Consider the following 5611-nt stretch of genomic DNA (forward strand, 5'->3'; position numbering starts at 1 on the left):
CACCTCCACAAGGTTTGAGGTGAGTGTACGGGGAGCTAAAAAATTAGCAGCTACAATTACTTGTTAGCCATATTATCCTCATAACTACAGTTGAAAACCAAATAATCAAACTTTATACACCTTTATATGCCTTGGCTACACATAGGTTGAGGTGAAAACTGTTGTCTGTTGTCCCCCTTTCTATTATTTTAGAATTACATTCTGGTTGCTAATATTGGGCATAGTTATGCTAATCTGCTCTTTTCCATGAAGTTTATAAAGATTCAAATTGCAAGCAGCAAAACTGTACTACAGTAATGTGTATTAGGATTTTATGTGATAGTCTAACCAAAAGGTATTAAATCTATTTTCGAATAACACTGCACCACTCATTTAAAGGTCACTGTATTGGCTACTAGATAAACGAGCATGATGAGTAGCTTAAAAGCACAACCAGAATTATTACACACATTTTACACATGCGAATCATCACCTGCATGTTTTATTTCATAAACACAGCAAGTGTAAATGTGCTCAGGTGAAGGGTGGCCTGTGTATGTGGAATGTAGCGGAGTCACTTTCTATGAGCTGGGCTGTGGTGGCAAGCCCACATTTCCAGCACACACATTCACATGGGAGGATGACTGTGAGTCAGACTCTCTCTCCACTCTCTCTCTCTCTCTCTCTCTCTCTCTGTGTTCCCCTTTCCTAATCTGCTTTACCCTCTTTTTATAAACTAGTACTAATTGCCTTTTTAGCCAATGGCTACCCAGGCGTGGGAGTAAACCTCGATCTATAGATTTTAAATTGTCTTTCTATGTGACATGTGTTGTAGATAAGTTATTTAATTGCCATTTTAATGTTGAAACCATTGAATAATTTTCTTTTGTGACAAAACAATAAAACTATATTATATTCTATTTTATTCCATTTTATAATTTAAGAAATAGGATAGTTTTTGGGATACAATTTGTGATTACAGTTTTCACTCTGATTTAAGGACATATTATGGTGTCAAGCAAAAGCCACTAAATGCAAAATAAATTACACATAAATGTACAAATGCCTTTCCTGTTCCTGAAGGGAAATAATATACTGTTTGGATAACCAGCAGCCGGAAGGCTTTGAGTTTAAATCTTAGAACTGACTACTTACTCCTTGTAATGGCCCCTGGGCAAGACACTTAAACATCTCCACCCATTGTTAGTCTTATATCCATTATAACTGTATTGCTACAACACAAATAAATAGTTTAAATAATATATATTTTAGCACAAACTATATATACACTAAGAAGTTATATACTATGAAGTTGTTTCCCAGACAGAAATTGAGCCTAGTTGTAGAGTTTATTTTTCTTTTAATTGGAAATCTTTGCTAATCAATGGAAGATTATGCTTAATCCCAGTCTGGGAAACTGCTCCTAAATGTACTTTATATACACCACATACACAAAAGCATAACATTATGACAAACCTCTTGTTTATGCACCCATTATCCATTTTCAACTCCACTAATCATATAGGAGGACACTGTAGTTCCACAATTACAGACTATAGCCCTTCTGTTTCTCTGCATGCTTTAATATCCTCCTTTTAATCTGTTCTTCAATGATTGGAGCATAGTCCACCAACAGTATATTTTGGGCAGCTTCCTGTGACCACTTATGAAGTACTAAAGAATGACCAACACAAAATGTGCAGCAACAGATATGCTTCTGTTTCTGACACTTTTTAGGAGTGTCTAATAGAGTGGACAGATAAGGGATATATGGTTTAAAAACTCCAGCAGCACGGCTGTATCTGATACACTCATACCAGCAAAAAGCACACCAACACCCCACCACCATGGTAGGGTCACTGCAGTGTTGAAAATGACCCACCACCCAAACAATAGCTGCTGTGTGGAGGTCCAGGGTGTGGGGTTCAGACTATTTTTGAAGAACAGGTAAGAGAAACAGAAAACAGAAGGACAACAGTCTGTAATTATATAACAACAAAATGTTCTTATATGCTCAGTGGAGCTGGGTGTAAAAAAAGGAGGTATTGTGCTTAATCAATGTACATGCTTTTTGAACTCTCAATAAATTGCTATGGCATCGCCAGGAACAGAACAGGCAACCTCTAAATGCTTGAGCTAACACAATTATGGCTAAAACAGTCCGTCTTTACAGTCTTCGAAAGCTGCAAAGTATTATGACCTTTACTCAGAGTGCCTCAAATATCTGATATCTGCAGTGGGGAACTTCCTCACGCACATATGCTAATTCGCTAATAACGGCTACAGGTTATCTTAACAAGGGAGTGTTGTGCCCTTGTGTTTACACTGATTGTACTGTTAGCACAGACAGTATTGTTTAATTGTTTTTAGTAACTGTGTTGGAACAATTAAGTGAAATATCTTTTTAAAGCCCCAAAAACATAACGTGTTCTTACCATGCTAGCCTGCTTGGGCTGTGTGTATGGAGGATGCCATCATGGGGTGTGTCTCTCAGTTGTGTTCATCTATTCATCAGGGATTACAAACTCTTGGACGTTAATTTGTCACCTGAACAAAACACAAGACACTAGAGATGGTTATCAAAATCGGCTGACAGAAAAAACAATGTTAAATACTGAGTGGTGTATCATAACGCAGCCATATAAACTACAGAAAACATAGGTTTTGATAGCTTGATTCTGAGATTTTTGCCTTTTAAGGCAGTTTCAGTGTTTGGACTTTACAGCATTTTAAATAGAGATTTTCCATTAAAAGGAAACTATAGTCTACAACTAAGCATAATCCATGTAGTTTGAACCCCAGCTCATGCAGCTTTGCCATCAAGCTGCCGGCGCTCAGAGAGAGCAAAATTGGCCCTGCTCTCTCTGGGTGGGTAGATAGCACTCTCTCTCCACATCACTCCTAGGGTGATGTTTGCAGCACAGGGCGTCTGTGAGCTGATGTATCAGAACCGAGTCGCTGCGCTTTCCTCCAAGCACGCTGTGATGCTACTCGGAAATGCTACATCAGCAGCAGCTCGAAAAGAAGCAGAGTCTGACTTCACGTGTATCGGAGGAAGCATGTGTTAGTCTTTACCCTCCTGGTGTGTTGGGGCATTACTAGTGATAGGGGGAGTCCTAGTGAGTGGGTTGGGTAATTGGCTGTGCTAAATTGGGGAGAAAATGGGAAAAATTAGAAATAAAATGATTAAAAAAGCTTTCTCTGTTGCAGCTGAAAATGATATTTTAATGTCATTTTAATGTCCAGAACACTGTCCTTTAAATGTGCAAATTGCTGATATATGCGATTTGCTGTGTTTGGGCACTTTTGGAGAGGCAGGCCAATTAACAATTATGCTACAGTAAAAAGTTTTAGTCAACAACTTTTTATAATCGACAATGTTGATTACATCGACTAATCATTGCAGCCCTAATGGTCACTATGGCCAAAAGGTTCAATTCTAGCTTTTTTCTTAGTTGTGAGGATGCAGGAAGTGTATCACTACTCCAGAAACTGCTACCTTTTCCCGAAGGTAAAACGTAGAAAACTTTTTTATGTTTAACTATTTCATTGGTTTCTTCTTTAACTGTATACCTTATTTATCAGTTTATGTTTTACTTACTAAACTATTTACAATAAAAGAAATTCTACACAGGGATGCATAAACCATGGCATGCCACTGTATATTACTGTATACCTTGGACACTGTGCAAAATCTTTACCACTCACTAACAGTGTAGCTTGTTCTGCTGTATAAAAATAATGAATGCAGACTCTTCATCAGTGTGGTCGTCTATAGGTGTGCACAGGACATTCCTCACGCTCAGAATTCAACCTGGCTGCTCTGTGAGGAGTTGTGGAATGTGTGAAAGAATCCTGCTCTGGCTGATAAAGATCTACGCTGGAATGGTGAACAACAAATGAGAAGAGACAGTCAGAGAAGGTCATCAGTGCAAAGTACGCTGAGTGTATGGAGGATATACAGGTGGTGACAGCAGACACAGACTGCAAGACATGCAATCCCTCACGTCAATCACAGACAAACGCCCAAAGAACATGTAACGTTACCTGTAATCACACAGGACATGCACTTACCCAAAAATGATCAGTGCGCCCTATAATCTGGTGCGCGTTATGTTTGAAATTTACCAGTCAGGTTGTAAGGAGCAGTAAAGCCACTTAGCTGAAGTACAGCATTATACAGGAGTTTCAATTCAGTTCTCTAGCAGTATTAGCATTAGCTGCTACCGCTGAGCGCTAGCTTTTATGCCGTTGAGAAGTGAGTATTATTGGATATTACTGTAGCCTGCTGCTAACTCCGACCAGCACTGCTGGAGTAGCATTAGCATTAGCCACTAACCGTGCTAAGCCGCTAATGCTAAAGCTGCTGCACCCAGTGGAAATGTGGAAATCTAAGCTTGCTGTAAATAAATGGAAGCGTTTTACTCTTCCAAATAAACATTTTTTAGGAGAGAAATCTGTGTAGATTAATATCCAGAGCTCGTTTGACTTTAAAAGAAAGTTTTTTTTTAAGAACTTTAACACAAGTATAAATCACAGTCACAGATTTCTATACCAGGTATTCTCAACCAGTGGGCCATGAAGCACCCACTACTGGTCCGCAGGCCCATCCTCAGGGGGAGGCTGTGAATTTTAAGACCCTTGCAGTAGCCTGCATTCACACTTGCTAAGCAACAAGTTGCATGAAGTTAAGAAAATCTCAAGTCAATTTGGCTTGTTGCAAAATCGTGTAAAATTTGTTAAAGTATAAATTGAGAGATCAGTTGTATTTAAACAATAAACACTATATAAACATTAATACAAATACACAGCACAGATGTCATAAGTAACTCTGGATCATGGGGTGGATCATGAAAACCCTTGTTCTATACTATATACTGTTTAATCAACAATGATACAAAAGAAAAATCCACACTGTTCTTATTTTCCATAACATTTCCACTCAATGCAGATGATATCTGCCCAATATAATTTATTTTACTCCAATGTTGCAAACACGGTACATTATTTATGTTGCAACAGGCCTGTGAAAAAACTTTTTTTTTACCTAGAAAGGAGACATAAAATGATAGTTGTTATCTGCATGCTTTGGTACATTTCATATATTAGGGAAATACATTTCAAATATAAAGGGGTCACCATTTTAGATCAAGATAATCTCTTGACAGTAGGTTCAAGTCACAGGACCCATGTAATCAAATCATGTACAATAAGCACCAAGCTAACTGTGGGATATATAAGCTTCTATTATTAATTAGTAGAGCAGTAACATTAAGTATATCTCAATATGCATAAGAGAAATGATGTAAGATAAAATAAGATTTTTAAAAATAAACCTAGAATTCTTGGTGGTATTTCACGGACTCTGCAAACTGCACTGGATCCTGCTGAGATAATAAAATAAATTATAAAGTAATTATGCTCCTTTAATTACAATGTTTCTACAACATAGTTTCACTACACTGTATGCTGTTGGGCATCTTCTCTCCTAAAACCAAACCGTTTACAGATAATCAATTATTCTTTTTTATATCTTGTATATAATTATTTCAAATGTATTCATATTTACAATATACATAATGCATTATTAAAACTAAAGAAGAAATATTTTAACACAAAACAAGACAAACCA

The sequence above is a fragment of the Astyanax mexicanus genome, chromosome 5, assembly GCF_023375975.1.
Source record: "Astyanax mexicanus isolate ESR-SI-001 chromosome 5, AstMex3_surface, whole genome shotgun sequence".
NCBI lineage: Eukaryota > Metazoa > Chordata > Actinopteri > Characiformes > Acestrorhamphidae > Astyanax > Astyanax mexicanus.